The sequence below is a fragment of the Equus przewalskii genome, chromosome X (genome assembly GCF_037783145.1).
Source record: "Equus przewalskii isolate Varuska chromosome X, EquPr2, whole genome shotgun sequence".
Taxonomy (NCBI): domain Eukaryota; kingdom Metazoa; phylum Chordata; class Mammalia; order Perissodactyla; family Equidae; genus Equus; species Equus przewalskii.
In genome coordinates this window covers 63,474,606-63,492,883 of record NC_091863.1, presented here as the reverse complement: position 1 = coordinate 63,492,883, position 18,278 = coordinate 63,474,606, and the positions used below count along the sequence as shown (strand labels likewise).

Genomic DNA, 18,278 nt, shown 5'->3' with positions numbered 1-18,278 from the left:
TTTAATATTTCATATTCTGTAAATTCATTCATTCATCAAATGTTTATTGAGTGCATACTATATTCTACATATTTTTCTAGATTCCTGAAACATATGAGCAAACAAAACAAAGATAAACACTTTCATACTGTTTAAATTCTAGTCAGAGAAACAAACAAAAATATATATAGTATCTTAGAAGGAGAAAAATTGTATGGAAAAAAGAAAAAGGCAGATTGCAAGTGCAGAGTTTCAGTGGAGTATAAACTTTCTCAATCTTTTTTTTTAATTTTTAAATATTTGTCTCTTAAGTCTTTAAAATTGCTTATTTCTAACATTACCCCGTCACAAACAGAAACATTCATATACATAACAATCCTCTGCCTAACACACACACACACACACACACACACACACCTGCACTGGTGGCATGTAACACAGTAATTAAGAACATTGTGTATGACAGTAACTGGATCCATATTCAAATCTTGCCTCTTCTCGTGGCTGTGAGACGATCTGCAAGTTATTTCATCCCACTGAGCCTAAACCCTAGTATCAAAAATGGGTAAAAATACTTTGTGTCTCACGGGTATGTTATGTATATTAAGTGAGACAATGCTTATTAAATATTTAGCATAATTCCTGGTACATAATAAACATTCAATGAATATTAGCTATTATCTGAAGAAGAACTCAGTCTGCAAGTGCCATACCTCTCCTTTACCACCTCTTTCATAAATTATAGACTATTACATCTCCCTTTATAGAACAAGGAACCCTAAACTTTTAAGTACTTTCTTATACAACAGCCTCCATCCTTTAAATCTTTTTAGTTGAGCTTCTCTGGACTATAGATTGTGCTAACTGATGCCTGACCCTCCAGTAACACTTCACATTCACATTTTTTTCTGTTTAATACTCAATGTCTTTTTTTAAATTGAGTTATTTTCTTGAGGTATAATTTCAGGTGTACATTATTATATATCAGTTTCTGTATAGACTGCATCGTGCTCACCCCCAATAGTCTATTTTTTATCCATCACTATACATACGTGCCCCTTTTCCCTTTATCTTCCACATATGAGTGAAATCATGCAGCATTTGTCTTTTTCTGTCTGGCTTACTTTGCTTAACATAATACCCTCAAGTTCCATCCATACTGTTGCAAATGGCATGATTGATTTTGTCTTTTTTATGGCTAAATAATATTCCATTGTATATATACACCACATCTTTATCCATTCATCAGTTCATGGGCACTTGGGTTGCTTCCACATCTTGGCTATTGTGACTAATGCTGTGATATACATAGGGAGCATAAATCTCTTTGAATTTTTTATTTCTTTGGATAAATATCCAGTAGTGGGATAGCTGGATCATATGGAATCTCTATTTTTAATACTCTTAATGTCTTAATATTCTTTTTGCTGTTAAAAATTACAGAGAGAATATTCCAGTCAGGTGTGAATGCAGGTATACAGCTTTATATACACATTCACCAATGTGTTTATAGAAATTCATGGATTAAAATATTTCTTTATGCATACATACACATGTACATACACACATACCTTTCATATTACTTAGATCCTTTAACTTTCTTGAGAAAATGGGTTAATGATTAATAATGTATCTTACTTCATTTTAATCTTTTTACTTCACTGTTGAATTATTTCCCCTTGAATTTTTTGGATTTCCCAGCCTTTGATCATTGGAAAAAATGCATATATCTGTAGTTTGAATGTTTTAGGTTAGTTGCAGATTTTGTGTTTTTCCAGAAGAATATACTAATTGAACATGTCTGCTTCCTAGGAACAATTGTGTCAGCTGATTTGCTTGAAGTATCAAAGTTACTTTGTTCTCCTGACTACTTGCTCAGACATACCAATGTACTTGGAGCGAATTCATACTACTGTTTTTAACACAAAGTTAAATGATGCCATAAGTGCTTGATATGTTTGAACTGAGGTTTCACTCTTTCCAATAGACTATGTTGCCTTCTTAATTATGCATTTTTTCAAATATCTATTAAGTGCTTAATATGTGCCAGACATTGCATGATATTCTGAGTATATAATAGTATAACAACATAATTATACGATTTGAAAAAGAATAAATAAAATATTTGCCAGAAAAGAGAGATTGTGTTTTCTTCATCTCTTTATCTATACAAACCCCTCACTCTCATAGTACCTTACACGTTGCCTGACATAGAAATGCTCTGCCCATTACACATTTAAAAGAATGGTCTTTGCCATGATTAAAAATTCAAAACTATATAATATATGAGATAATTTTCTATGTGCTAAACATATTGAATCACACAAGTTACCATAGCTAGCAAAATTAAGCACTTGAATTAACTAGTGTGTTTTCCATTTCCATGTTGCAGTCACTTTTAACAACAGAGAATCTTTACTCCTGTTTTCTGGATTAATATTGTCCTTATTTGTAGGGACAAGGTATTTATTGCCCTGTAAAGTTTTTACTTTTGTTTTTCAATTATTCCCAATTTTCTCATATGTAATAATTTGCATACTGTTTGATTAAAGATAGAATGCCACCCTGGACATATCTGTGTTTGATATAAATAATGATTTTGAGTGAGTGCAAATCCTTTAATATATGAATATTACGATATGAGAGATGCTTATCTTTTTATGTTGGATTTGGCAGTGCTGTTTTGGATGATAATGGAAAAATATAACTCATTAAAAAGGTAGCAAAGCTATTTCTTTGAATGTAATTCAATCATATATTGAGTACCAAGAATTAACCCAAATTTGTTAACTGCTTTGAGGGGTGAAAAAGAAATGTAGAGCAACAGAAGAAAAAAATAGAATTCATCAAAACTAAAAAAAATTGTGTACCAAAAGACAATATCAACAGAGTGAAAATGGGACCCACAAAAAAGGAGAAAATATTTGCAAATTATCTATATGATAAAGGATTAATATCGAGAATATATAAAGTCCTACAACTCAATGACAACAAAAAAAGAAAAACCTAGTTAAAAAGTGTTCAGAGTCTCATGTCACAATGGTGAGCAGGCCTGTCATTGCAGCATCAAGCCAGTGGCTGGAGGGTATTCAAAAATGGAATTACTATGCTGCTGGGTTTAATAAACTGGGGTTAATGTGAGATGATACAATATATGAGGATGATGATGTAAGAGAAGACATAAAGAAGGCTTCCTGAGAAATTTTATAATGACAGGGCGTTTCACACTAAAAGAGCACTGGATCTGACCATGAGGCAGCAGATCATGCCTAAAGACCAGTGGACAAAATATGAGGAGGATATATTCTACCTTGAACCATATCTGAAAGAGTTTATTTGGGAAAGAAAAGAGAGAGAAGAATGGGCAAAGAAATAAGAATGTAGTTGAAATCTGTGGGTGCGCCTGTCCTCAAAGTATTTTTATGAAGTTGGTTAAACCTGAAATGTACAATTTAGAACTATTAGGGCTGCAAACGTATTAATTTAAATAAATGTCTACTGTAATTATTGTTGGGAAAAAAAGAACAAAGGACTTGAAAAGATATTTCTTTAAAAAGGATATACAGATGATCATTAAGCACATGAAAAGATGTTCAATATCACCAATCAATAGGGAATTGCAAATCAAAATGACAATTAGATCAGCTCAAGCCCATTAGGATGGCTATTATTTAAAAGAAAACCTAGAAAATAACAAGTATTGGCAAGGATATAGAGAAATTGGAACACTTGTGCACTGTTGGTGGGAACATAAAGTGGTGCAGCTTCTGTAGAAAGCAGTATGGCAGTTTCCCAAAAACTTAAATGTATAATTACCATATGACCTAGCCATTCACCTTTGGGTATATACCTAAAAAAATTGAAAGCAGAGAGTCGAACACATATTTGTACACCAATGTTCTATAGCAGCATTACTCACACTAGCCAGAAGGTGGAAACAGTCCAAATGTCCAGTGCCATATGAACATATTACCAAAATATAGTATACATGTACAATGGAATATTATTTAGCCTTTAAAAAGTAATAAAATTTTGGCACATGCTACAATATGGACAGACCTCAAAAAGGTTATGCTAAATGATGAAGGTCAGTCACAAGAGAACAAATATTGTTTGATTCCGTTTACATGAGTTACCTGGAGTAGTCAAATTCATGGAAACTGAAAGTAGATAAGTGGTTTCCTGGGGTCAAGGAGAGAGAAGAATGGAGAGTTATTGTTTAATGGATACAGAATTTCAGTTTTGAAGATGAAAAAGCTCTAATGATGGATGGTGGTGATGGTTGCACAACAATGTGAATGTATTCAGTGCCACTGGACTGTACACTTAGAAATTGTTAAAATGGTAAATTTTATGATATATATATATATTTACCACATTAAAGAAAGAAATGTGGGCATGAACATTGCCCCTCAAAAGCTTTTTTTTGAGGAAGATTAGCCCTGAGCTAAGATCTGTGCCCTTCTTCCTCTACTTTATATGTGGGATGCCTACCAAAGCATGGCTTGTCAAGTGGTACCATGTCCGCCCCTGGGATCCAAACCAGTGAAACCCAGGCCGCTGAAGTGGAACGTGCGAACTTAACCGTTGCATCAACGGGCCGGCCCTAAAGTTAATATCTTAATGTAGCTCTGCACCAAAGACCACATGGATCTGATGTAGGAATGTCCAGATCAAGTTCTCTGAGAAACAACATAGCTAAGCAGGAGCACCTTCTTGCTGGACTAGGGGCAAATGGCTGCCTTATGCTGTTGGTGAGATTGTAAATTGGTGCGGCCTTTGTGGAAAACAGTATGGAGGTTCCTCAAAAAATTAAAAATAGAACTAACATACCATCCAGAATTCACACTTCTGGATATATGTCAAAAAAATTGAAAGTGGGTTCTTGACAAGATATTTGCTCATCCATGTTCATAGAAGCACTCTTCATAACTGCCGAAATATGTAAATGTCCATTGATAGATGAATGTATAAAGAAAATGCGGCATATATATACAATGAAATATTATTCAGCCTTAAAAAAGAAGGAAATCCTGCCATTTGTGACAACATGGATGACTCAAGAAGACATTATTTTAAGTGATATAAGTCAGATAGAGTAAGAGATATACCATATGATCTCACTTATACGTGGAATCTAAAAAAGTTGAACTCATAAAATCAGAGTGGAACAGTGATTGCCAGCTGCCTGGGGGTGGGGAACATAGGGCGATATTGGCCACAGGATACAAACTTTCAGTTATAAAATGAGTAAATTCTAGAGCTCTAATGTACAGCATGGTGACTATAGTTAATAATAATATATCATATACTTGAAATTTACCCAGAGAGTAGATCTGAAGTATTCTCAGCACAAAAAAGGTAAATACATGAGGTGACAGATATGGAAAAGAATATGGATAGTAACGTGGAGGTTAAAATGAACCTCACATTTTGAAGGAAGACAAGTCTGACCAAGCTGTATCCATATGCTATTGTATCTTTTTTCTATCTTTTTATTCATTTTAATGTGTTTTCTAATTTCCTTTCATAAATTCTTCTTTGACCCATTGGTTATTTGTGCTTGTGTGACTTATTTTCAACATATTTGTGGTTTTCCCAAATATTGTTCTTTTTAATTTCTAATTTCACTCTACTGTGGTTGCAGAGCATATTTTGTATGATTTCAATCAATTTAAATTAATAGAGACTTTTTATGGTCCACTTTATGATCTATTCTAAAATATGTTCATGTGCACTTGAGAAGACTGAGTATTCTACTCTTCTTAGTAGGAGTGTTCCATAGATGTCTGTTAGGTATAATTATTTTCTGGTGTTTTCAAGTCTGTTTCCTTGCTGTTCTTCTGCCAGTTTTTCTATTTATTAATAAAAGTAAGGTTTTGAATTCTCCAACTATTATCTATTTATTTTTTTGTGAAGCAAATTGGCCCTGAGCTAACATCTGTTGCCAGTCTTCCTTGCTTTGCTTGAGGAAGATTGCTCGGAGCTAACATCTGTGCCAATCTTCCTCTATTTTATGTGGGATGCCTCCACAGTGTGTCTTGATGAGTGATGCTAGGTCTATACCTGGGATCCAAACCCGCGAACCTTGGGCCACCGGAGAGGAATGTGTGAACTTAACCACTACAGGACCAGGCCAGCCCCTCCAACTATTATTTTTCAATTGTCTACTTCTCCCTTCAATTCTGACAGTTTTTGCTTCATGTATTTTGGAGGTCTGTTGCTGGTGTTGTATTAGTTTGCTAAGACTGGCGTTACAAAGTATCACAGACTAGGTAGCTTAAACAACAGAAATTTATTTTATTTTGGAGGAAGTGTTGGTTCCTTCTAAAGGCCATGACATCTTCTGAAGGCCATGATAGGTTCCAGGCCTCGCTCCTTGGCTTGTAAATGGATGTCTTCTCATGGATCTTTCCTCTGTCTTTGCCTGTGTCCAAATTTTCTCTTCTTATAAGGACACCAGTCATATGGGATTATGGCCAACTCTAATGACATGATTTTAACTAAATTACTTTTTTAAAAAAAGATTTCATATAAAGTTACATTCTGAAGTATTGGGAGTTAGGACTTCAACATATGAACTTTTGAGGGTATGCAATTCAGCTCATAACAGGTACATATGTGTTTATAATTTTTATATACTCAACGAATTGAGCCTTTATCATTATGTTTTTCTTTATCTCTAGTAACAACTTGTGTATTAAAGTCCATTTTGTTTGATATTACTATAGCCACGCCTACTCTCTTTTGGATGATGTTTGCGTGGTAAGTCATTTTCCATTTTTTTACATCTAACCAATTTATGTCTTTACCTCTTGTATACAGCATATGGGTGGATCATGAGTTTTTTCTAGTATATTCTGTTAATCTCTGTCTTTAGGTTGGAGTTTTAAATGCCTTTGCATTTATTGTAGTGCCTGATAAGGTAGAGTTTGTGTCTACTATTTTGTTATTTGTTTTCTATAGATCATGTCTTTTTGTTCCTCTGTTTCTATTATTTCTAATAAGAGTCAATTGTTAATTTTATTGAGAACCCCTCATATATGATTAATTGGTTCTCTAATTCTATCTTTGTTTTGGCCTTCAAAATTTGAATATTATGCATCTAGGTGTTGCTGTCTTTGATTTTATCCTATTTGAAGTTCACTCAGTTTCTTAAATGTGTAGATGAATATTTTTCATTAAATTGGGGGATCTTCAAGATACTGTTTCTTAAAGCATTTTTGTTCTATTTCTTTCTCTATCTTCTTTTCTTATGAGTCTTCAATTATGCATATATTGGTAATCTTGATGGTGGCCCACAGGTCTCTGAGATTCTGTTAATTTTTCTTTCTGTTCTTTTTGTCTGTTTCTGCTCTTTCTCTTCTTCGGAATGGATAATCTCAATTTATCCATCTTCACATTTGCTGATTATTTCTTCTGCCTGCTCTAATTTGATGTTGAGGCCTTTTAGTAAATTTTTTACTTATGCTATTGAATTTTTTAATTCCATAGTTTCCGTTTAGTTTTTTAAAATATATTCTGTTTATTGATATTCTCTATTTGGTGAGGCATTGCTTCTATTCTTTTCTTAGTTCTGTATACACAGTTTCCTTTATTTCTTTCAAAACATTTAAACTTGCTGATGTAAAGTTTATGTCTAGTAATACAATGTCTGGGCTTCCTCAGGAAATTTCTATTAATTGTTATTGTATATATATGTATTTTATATATATATATCTTTTGTTCCTAGGAACATTATATATTTATGTTCCTATATGTGTGTGTATTTTTATATATATATAAATGTATATATACATTTTGTTTGTAATATTTTTGCCTCCATGTGATTTATAAGATAACTTTATAAAGCAATAATTATTAATCTGTGTTGTTCATACAATGCATAAACAAACAATTTTATGGTGATAATAGCACAAAGAAGAGAGGAGTGAATGCAGGTATATAGGGGCAAACTTTTTGTATACCTTCTAATTTAAGTTGTTATTCATCCAAAAGAGATATATATCTGTTCCCATATATAAGTCATAACTTCTCATTTATTTGTATATCCAGCTCTTCTTTTTGGAAATAGATATTATAAATAATAGAATGTGCCAACTCAGGATATCAGATTCTCCTCTGTTTATAGAGTTATTTTTGTTTGCTGTTTGCTGTTGTTGTTTTGCTTAGTTACTTCCCTGAACTAATTCTGTGATGTCTGTTTTCTTTTTCATATGTGACCACTACAGTCTCTGGTCATTTATCTTAGCGGTATGTTAACAATTGGACACTGATAAGACTAAACATCGTAAAACAATTTGTCTCCCAGTTTTTGTAGAGTGGCTCTGTGTGTGTTAGTGCACTCCTTCAACATTCAATTAAGTAGTTGACAACATTGCCTTAACCTTTATTTCTTGCTTGTTCACAGACTAAAGGAAAACCAGAGGTGAGAACACAGGGTTTTCTCATGTCTTTTCTCAGCACATACACAGTCCTGAGCTTGCACATGACCCTGAACATACACACAAACATACACATGCATGTGGCTTTCTATATCCCCAGGAATATGGTGAAGCTTTTAAAAGTCTCCTATGGAAATCTCATATCTTAGTTTAAGTTCTTTGGTTAGCCTCCTATTTGTCCTAACTCTTGTCTACTGCCTCAGGCAGTTGTGATATTAAGCAACTGCCATCAATTTCTTTGAACAAACATCCCTGGAGAAAAAAAAGCACTCGTTGAATTCATGTTCAAGTCAAATAAAGACAAGCCTTGCATGTGGGATATTCTAGAGAAACTCTAGAAAAGTCAAATAACAACCATTCTCTGGAAACAGAGCTTACACAGTGGTCCACTTCCATTCTGTCTCCTTCAGTGACTTCCAGGCTACTGGTTTTTAGCAGGATTATGGGCTGTTAGTTTTGAAGTCTACCACGGAACTGAAGAGTAGAGCAGATTAGTAGAGCAAGCTAAAACACCATCAACCTTGCTGTTCTTACCAAGATTTAGCTCTTTTGCCTGAACAAGCAATCCCTGAATTGTTACAAGTTTTAGTTCATTTCCAGAGTTATGAAAAGTTGACTGAAAAGTTCTTCCAAAATTCTTGTTTCCTCTATAGAGAGATAATTTTCAGGGGTCCTTTTTCTGCCATTCTCACTAACATCACTAGTAGATTTTCTTGGATAAAAGTTTCTCCATTGGTTGTGTGCCAATAGGACGATTTCCAGAGATTTAAATTATTTTAAAAATAATTTTTGTTAGTTAATGTGTTGTTTTGCTGACTGAGGGTCTGCTAAGCTCCTGATTTCATCATATGAGGGTCCATTCTCTTATCATTTCTTCTTGCACCTTACATTTATCTTTTTAAATAATAGATGTTATTTTTTTAGAGCAGTTTTAGGTTCACAGGAAAATTGAGTGTAAGGTATAGAGATGTCTCATATACTCCTTGTCCACTCATGCTGAGCCTTCCCCATTATCAACATTCCACACCAGAGAGGTACATTTGTTAAAATTGATGAAGCTATGTTGACCCATCACTATCACCCATAGTTCACACTAGGATTCATTCCTGGGATTGTACACTTTATGGGTTCAGAAAAGTGTATAATGACATGTGTCCACAAGTATAGTATCATTCAAGGTAGTTTCACTGCCCTAATGGAAACCAATGATATTTTTTACTGTCTCCATAGCTGTGCCTTTTCCAGAATGTCATGTTGTTGGAATAATACAGCATGTAGCCTTTTCGGATTGGCTTCCTTCACTTAATCACTTAAATCACTTAAATGCATGATGTTGCATTGCCAACATCAATGAATGAGAGAGTCCCTATTGCTCCACATGCTTGTCACCATTTGATGTTGACAGTGTTCTGGATTTTAACCATTGTAATATATGTGTAGTGGTATCATATTGTTTTAATTTGCATTTCCCTGATGACGTATGATATGGAGCATCTTTTTATGTGCTTATTTGCCATCTGAGGTGAGGTGCTTGTTTAGGTCTTTAATCCATTTTTTATAGGATTGTTTGTTTCCTGATTGTTGAGTTTTAAGACTCGTTTGTATATATTAGATGACAGTCTTTTCTCATATATGTCTTTTGCAAATATTTTCTCCCAGTCTTTGGCTTGTATTCTCATTTCCTTGATTTTGTCTTTTGCAGAGGAGAACTTTTTAATTCCAATTAAGTCCAGACTATCAATTCTTTCTTTCATAGACTGTACCTTTCTTATTGTATCAAAAAATCACCACCATGCCCAAAGTCATCTAGGATTTTTCCTACGTCATCTTCTAGGAGTCTTATAATTATGTGTTCCACATTTAGTTCTATGATCCTTTTTGAGTTAATTTTTTGTTACAAGTGTAAGGTTTGTGTCTTTATTATTTTTGTTTGCATGTGGATGTCCAGTTGCTCCAACACCATTTGTTGAAAAAACTCTTAGCTCCATTTTACTGCCTTTGCTCCTTTGTCAAAGATCAGTCGACCATATTGATGTGAGTCTGTTTCTGGTTCTCATTCTGTTTTATTGATCTATTTGATATTCTTTTGCCAATACCACACGGTCTTAACGACTGTATCTTTATACTAAGTGTGAAGTCAGGTAGTATCAGTTCTCCAACTTTGTTCTTTTCCTTTAATGTTGTGTTGGCTATTCTAGGTCTTTTGCCTCTCCACATAAACTTTTGTTTTTATCTGCAAAATAACTTGCTGAGATTTTGTTAGGGAATTCAGTGAATCTATAGATCACATAGGGAAGAGCAGACAACTTGACACTATTGAATGTTCTTATCCATGAATATGGTATATCTCTCCTTTTATTTAATTCTTTTGATCTTTTATCAGAATTTTGTAATTTTTTTCATACTTATTGTATTTATTTTTAAAATTTGTACCTAAATCTTTTCTTTAAGGCTGCTAATATAAATGTCTTTTAATCTCAATTTTCACTTGTTCATTGTTTACATTTACTTTTTTGGTTCATTTTTCTACTTCTTAAGTTACATACATGAACAGTTATTTTAGTGAAAATTTTTCAGGTTTAAAGTCTTTGAATTTCTTCCTGTTAATTTTTGTTTTGCACGGTTAGCCCTGAGCTAACGTCTGCTGCTAATCACTCTCTTTTAGCTGAGGAAGACTGGCCCTGAGCTAACATCCGTGCCCATCTTCCTCTACTTTATATGTGGGACACCTGCCACAGCATGGCTTGACAAGTGGTGCATAGGTCTGCACCTGGGATTTGAACTAGTGAACACCAGGCTGCTGAAGCAGAACATGCAAACTTAACTGCTGTGCCACCGGGCTGGCCCCTGAAATGTTTTTATTACAGTCCTATCATGAATAATATTTTAGACATGTATAGCTGCATAAAGAATTCTAAAATGGCTGGTAATGTACCTCAGCACTTTATATACATTAGTCTTTTATTTCCTTTTCTTTATTTTTGCTATTGAGATGTCTTCTGCCATTTTAATTGCTGTTTTTCCATAAATAATCAAATTCCTTTTAAGGTTTTCTCTTTGTAGTATGTAAATTTGTAATTTTCTTATGAGATGTCTAAATATCAGTTTAGTTGTATTAATTCTTATTAGCACTTGTTATTCTTCAAATTTAAGTCTTCTATTTTTAACCAATAATGTAAAATATTATCTTTTGGAGCACTACATTCAATCCTCCATAATATTTTACCATTTTTTCAGCTTTTCTATCATTGCACTATTGAATCAATTTTGTATTGCATCTTATGACTCAAGTACTAATTACATTTCATTCAAAAATTGCCTTCTATCCCTTTCTGTGATTTTAGAGATTTGATGCTCTCTTATATACACCAGCTTTTGGTGGGAGAGGAGCTTGAAATATCTTTGATTTTGATTGTACTCCTTTTTAATGCTCCCGTCTGGGGAGTTATCACTCTTCCTAGCTTCAAATCCTGCCAGATATTTCTATATCACATCTCTACAATCTGTTCTTCCCACTCCATTCCTACAGGGACTATGTTCATCTAGGCTCAGTAGCTTTATAACTGCATTACTGTTAAAGTAGCTTTCTTGCTGATCATCCTCACTTCATTTTATTTACCTCTCACTCATAAATTGCATGTCAGTAGAAATTATTATAAAGCATTTGTAATATGCCATGCTCAAGTTCAAAGTATGATCCTTTGTTTTGATATAATTGTTCTCAAGGGCCACGTTGATCAAACTTAACCTACTCAACAAGTCCTTTAAGAACTCTCCTTATTATGCTTTTCTCACACTTAAAATAATTAATTTCCTTTGTTACCTTGAGGTTGACATCTGTTGATGTTTCTTGGGCTAATTAAATCTTCTTTCTTAAAAATTATAGTGATATGCTGAGGAGGGAAATGGAGTTGTGAAGACCTAGTACAGCTGTGGTAACCATAGTACCACTTGGATCTACCTTAAAGTAAGAACTCACTGCCCAGATACAAGGAATGCACTTAACTGTCATCCTCCAGATGTTAACAGTTTCAGGTGCCACCTTCCATTTAGCAATGACGTGTTGTTCTTTCCAGACAGTCATAGCCAATGACTGAGCATGGCAGAAGTACCCAATTTGGAATTCTCTCACAGACAATTTTGCTCTGGAGATCTCCCTTGAACTAGCCAAGATGTCAGAACTGCATCATGGTCTGATGGTCTGCCTGTCCAAACATGTCCCTTACCCTTTTCTTTTCACACATGTCAGATCAGTTTTGAATACTAAAGGCTTCTTCCTCATTTTATATTTCTAGACATTACACCAAATAAATCTCTTGCACTGCTAGCGTCATAACAGCATCTACTTTCTTAAGGTCCTTGAAAATTTGGTCTTATAATGGACGAATGGGGAATTTTCATCATAAAAATTAATTTTACAAAAAAAGAAGTGTGAGAAAAGCATTATAAGTCAATCCCAGGAGCCAGACAGTTAAGTAGGTAACTTTGAGGAGAATAATTTTGACTTGGGGTCAACAGGAAATGAGCCTGCTTCTATAGGGCCCAAAATTACTGATCAAATTAAAGAAGGATCTGGTAGTATCAGCATAATCTGTGACTCTGAGAATTGCTGCTAAGAGAATGACTTAAGGAAAATATAATGTTGAAACATCCAGGGTAGGTGGTTTAATGATTTTAAACAAGTATGCAAAATGCATATAAGACTGTGTTTATAATTGAGATCAGTTAAATATCATTAAACACTTGCAATTCCTTCATATAAGAGGTAATACTGAGTGCCACATACCTATAGAAAGCCGAGAGATGATAGACTGCATTTATTAGAAAAATCATAAAAGACCATGAGTGATTTTTTAAGAATAATCGATATAGGAAGTATTGGTAATGGAAAGTTATCAATGACAAGCAAAGATCAAAACTTGGCTTGGGAAAATTTAGCCAGACAAGTATAATTACAGTGGATATGACATTAAAATATGTCAAAAAACTTGTGCTGCTGACTCCCCGTGATATCTTGGGAAAGATATTAACCTTTCTCAGCTGCATTTCCTCATCTGTAAAATTATATAATTATCCTTGTCATGCTTATGTCATATGATTGTTGCAATGATCAAATGAAATCATGGGTATGAACATATTCTGTAAACCCAAAAGCAGTAATAGCATCATTTGAGGGCTTCCTGGAATTGCCCTTTTTGGTCATCTTTGCGTTCTATAAATTCTCCCTGTTATAACAAATATCTTGGTTATTTTCTTCCTTTCTGCATATAATTTTGATTTACAGACTTTGCGAATTAAAATAAACTGTTACATTGAGGACAATTTTTGCTTTGGAAACTTGAAGTTGTTGGAATTATTACCAAGTTAAATGACTATTGGTGATAAGTTAGTATGTAGGCAGCTGTTTACACGTCCGATTTGAAGGATGTAAAAGAGCTTGCCTTTCTGTCAACTATATTCCCCACTAGTATATTTCTATCAAAATTTTTTGTGGTTAAAATATTTGACCTGTGAATGCCTTGTTTAAATTCAAACATTTTAACCGGCGACCTATTATAATATCATACAGTAGTTGAATGAGTTTATAAAATTAATTATTAAAGATTCGGGCAGAAAGAGAACACAGATAAATGAAATTTGGAAGGCAATTGAAAGAGTTAAAAGTCCACAATACACATTTTTGCATGTTTATATAGAAAGAAAGCTTAGGAGACCCGGCCATAAGAAGGCCTGGATTGCTGGAAGGCAGCATGAAGGCTTTGAGTTCTTAGTGAGATGAAGGTGCTTGGGAAATGGCAAGACAGGTCATTAAAAGATGAGATGGAAGCCACCAAAAACAAAAGTTTTCTATTCACAATTTTGTTCATTCACATTTTGTTCAGAAGCTAAACTTGCTTCTGAAATTCCTGAAAGTGGACATTTGCATCAACAAAGCTTTTACTAACCAAAAAGCTTATATCCCATGTTCAATCTATTGAGAAATCCAAAGAATTTAGCAAGTATCTCCACCTACAAAGGTCCTTTAAATGTAGTGCTTTTCTGCTATCCTAATCTGATCACGAAACTTAAGCTAGAAATAGCAGGGAGAAAAAGCTAGTAAAACTGCTTTTGTAAACCAAACAATACAAGATCCACTTAAGGTAGTGCTGATCTCATATCCTACAAATTCCTGTTTCATTAGTTTACTAGGGAAAACAGTGCCAAAGTGCCCTTTCAGTGACACTGGAGCTGTGAGAGGTTTCCTGACTTGATTGCAGTCCTTTCTGTTAATTATTAGTGAAGAGCTCTCCTCACAAAGGCTGCTGTCCAGCTGCCCATGCTGATGGGCTTAGGCATTTTGGATGCAAGAGCTCTCACCCATTGGAAGCACTTACTTCAAACATCTCATTCAAGGTTTAGAATTCTTTTGTAGGTAGGTAGGGTCTTTGAGATCAATGTGGAAAGACTACCATGAAGACCAGCACATGGAACTTTTTGAATTAAAGTTTAGAGATTCCATCTGGCTCGCATCTGAGTAGGTAGCTTCTTTTAACCCTCCTGTCTTCCAAAATCAGTTTGGCAATAGCTTATCACTTATAATAATGCACTTAATCTACCGTATGTTTGGCATTATTTGACTATACTGTGAAAATTATAGCTAAAGTAAAATGTTTGCAATTTACTTTTTATTCAGCACAACTCAGAAGTTGAAAATCTGATTTTTCCTAACACATTTTAAGTTTGGGTGTGTGAAATTACTTTCTATAGGCTAATTTTTCTTTTTAGATACTATGTCTCTAATTTACATCAATTGTTACCAGGTAGACAGTAACATCTGGAGCTATGGCCTCAAGCTCTGGATAGCTAAGTTTTCCATAGATTTATTTTATTTGAAAACCATAAGCCAACATGCCCTTGTCAATTGACTGATTTTAAAACATAATACACATATTTAAAGAGATAAATATTTATTTACGAGTGGCAAATAGCTATATTTTTACAAGGTGATTCTAGTTTTTCACATGATGTGATGGAAGTTTACTATAACCACTATAGATGACCTCTGGATTGCTTAATTTTTCTTTCCTACCCTGAGGAATTTTGTTTCCTTCCCTTATTAGTATTGCAAATTTTTTACTACTTGTCTGGTATTTTCTTCTACGGATTCATACATTTTCTTTCAGGTAAAAGTGACTTTTAAAGAAAGCACTCATGCCTTACTGTAAAAGCTCTCCTTAGAGCTAGGAGACCTGCCTCAAGTGAAAGAACCTTATGGTTAAATTATTTTAGGCTCCCTTGGAAGTGGTCCAAAATTAATATGTTTTATGATATATTCAAGTCCTTAGAAAGTAATATTTTACAATAAGAAACCTGGGTACATCTAACATACTTTCTCCAAACCAACTTGATGTACAATTTGGTTTTTTTTGGTCTTTGTCACACCCTCTTTGGGGAAATATCTGTTCGTGACTTTTGCCTGTTTTGTTTTGTAATTGGATTGTTTATTTTTATGCTGTTGAGTTTTGACAGTTCTTTATATCTTCTAAATACTCATCGTGTGTTGGATATGTGCTTCTCAAATATTTTGTCTCAGTCTGTATCTTGTCTTTTTATCTTCTTCATGGGATCTTTTGAAGAGCAAATATTTCAATTTTCATGAAGTTACAATGTATCAATGTTTCATTTCATGGACTGTGCTTTTGGACTCAAGTCTAAGAATTTTTTTTCCTAGCCCTTGAAACTTATGATCTTCTCCTATGTAGTTTTACTGAAAGTTTTAGTTTATCATTTTACACTTAAGTCTATGATCCATTTTAAGTTAATTTTTGTAAAAGATGTGAGACTTAGACCAAGGTTCTTCTTTTTGTTTTTTTTGCCCTGTGGACATCCAATTACTTCACCCCCATTTGTTAAAAAATCTATCATTCTTCCATTGAGTTGCTTTTGAAGCTTTTTAAAAAATCAGTTGACCAATTTGTGTAGATCTATTTCTGGGTTTTTTACTCTGTTCCATTGATCTATGCGTCTATCCTTCCACCAATATCACACATTTAAATTAGTGTAGATGCATAGAAGACTTTACTATTGGGTAGAGTAATTCCTCCCACCGTACTCTTCTTTTTTTAACATTGTTTTAGCTACTCTAGGGCCTTTCCTTATGCATTTTAGAAGAATCTTGTTGAACTTTACAAAAATCTTTGCTGGTTTTGATAAAAATTGCATTAAATCTGTATATCAATTTGAAGAGAGCTGATATCTTTTCTTGATTGAGTCCTCTAATGCATGAACATGACATATCTGCCTTTATATTTAGGTCTTTGATTCCCTTCATCATCATTTTGTAATTTTTAGTATACAGATCTTGTACATATTTTGCTGAATTTATATCTGTCTTTCATATTTTCGGAGTGATAGTAAATGACATTGTCTTTTTAACGTCAGTTTCTACATGTTAATTGTTACTATGTAGAAATACAATTCATTTTTGTGTGTTAATTTTATATCTTGCCACTTTGCTGAACTCATTATCGCAGGTATTTGTAAATTATTTTGGATTTTCTAAGCAATCATATCATTTGCAAATAAGGCGAGTTTTATTTCTTCCTTTCCAACCCCCATGCCATTTTACTTATTTATTTATTTATTTATTTATCTACTTACTTACTTAGTAATGCCTTATCACAGTCAGTAGAACTTCCAATACTATGTTAAATAGCAGTGGTGGTCATTCCTGACTTTTTCTCAGTCTTACGGGGAAAGCATTACATCTTTCATCTTTAAATGTGATGTTACCTATTAGTATTTCATAGATGGTATTTATTAGTTTTTAGGAAATACCCTTATATTCTGAGTGTTTTTTTTAAATCATGAAAGGGTATTGGGTTTTGTCAAGTGTTTTTTCTATATCAATTTATATGATCATATGATTTTTCTTCTTCAGTGTCTTGTTATGGTTGGTTACATTGATTTCCAAATGTTGAACCAATCGTACATATCTGGAATAAATCTCACTTGTCCATGGTGTATAATTCTCTTTATGTGTTGTTGAATTTCATTTTTTAATATTTGTGGAGTATTTTTGTTTTTAAGCTTATGAGAAACTTTGGTCTTTAGCTTTCTTTTTTGTAGTGTCTTTGGTTTTGTTATCAGGGTAATATTGGTCTCAAGAAATGAATTTTAGAGGGTCTTCCTTTTCTATTTTCTGAAAGAGATTGTATAAAATTGACATAAATTCTTCTTTAAATATTTATCATAGTTTTGCAGTGAAGCCAACTCTGCCAAGAGTATTGTTTATGAGCTTGTTAATTATGAACTAAGTTTATTTAATATTATAGGCTGTTCAGATTATCTTGGTTGAGTTTTAGTACTTTATGTTTTTCCAGAAATTATTCTATTTCCTCTAAATTGTGAAATTTATTAGTGTAAAGTTATTTGTAGTGTTCCCTTATTGTCCTTTTAATTGCTATAAGAGCAGTATTGTTATCCTGTTTCAATCCTGATGTTGGTAATTTTTGTCTTCTCTTTTTTTTATCTAAGTGACCCTTTGTCTTGCTAAAGGTTTATCATATTCATTGACTTTTTTGAAGAAGCATTGAAGTTTATTTTATAGAGGAAATTGTATACTTCTTCCTTCCTGCCTCCATTTTATGACTGGTTTGTATTTTTCTGTTCTGATCAGGAGAAGTAACTTTTAATATTAGGGAAATGATATCTCACAATACAATCACACTGTATAGTTGTGATCTGGCTGACAATTAGGGTTTTATTATTCCCTGTTTCTTGTATGGCTAGCCTGGGCCAAAATCTCTACCTCTGACGGATCACCAGCAATGGCTCACAATTCACTATTCATTCAAGCTTATTAGGATGTAGTAG

At 33.6% G+C, this 18,278-nt stretch overlaps 1 pseudogene; it reads left to right on the top strand.

Moving 5' to 3' along the window:
- Positions 1–3,018: 3,018 nt before the first annotated feature.
- LOC103565831 (cytochrome b-c1 complex subunit 7 pseudogene) lies at positions 3,019–3,365 on the top strand (annotated as a pseudogene).
- The last annotated feature ends 14,913 nt before the right edge of the window (positions 3,366–18,278 follow it).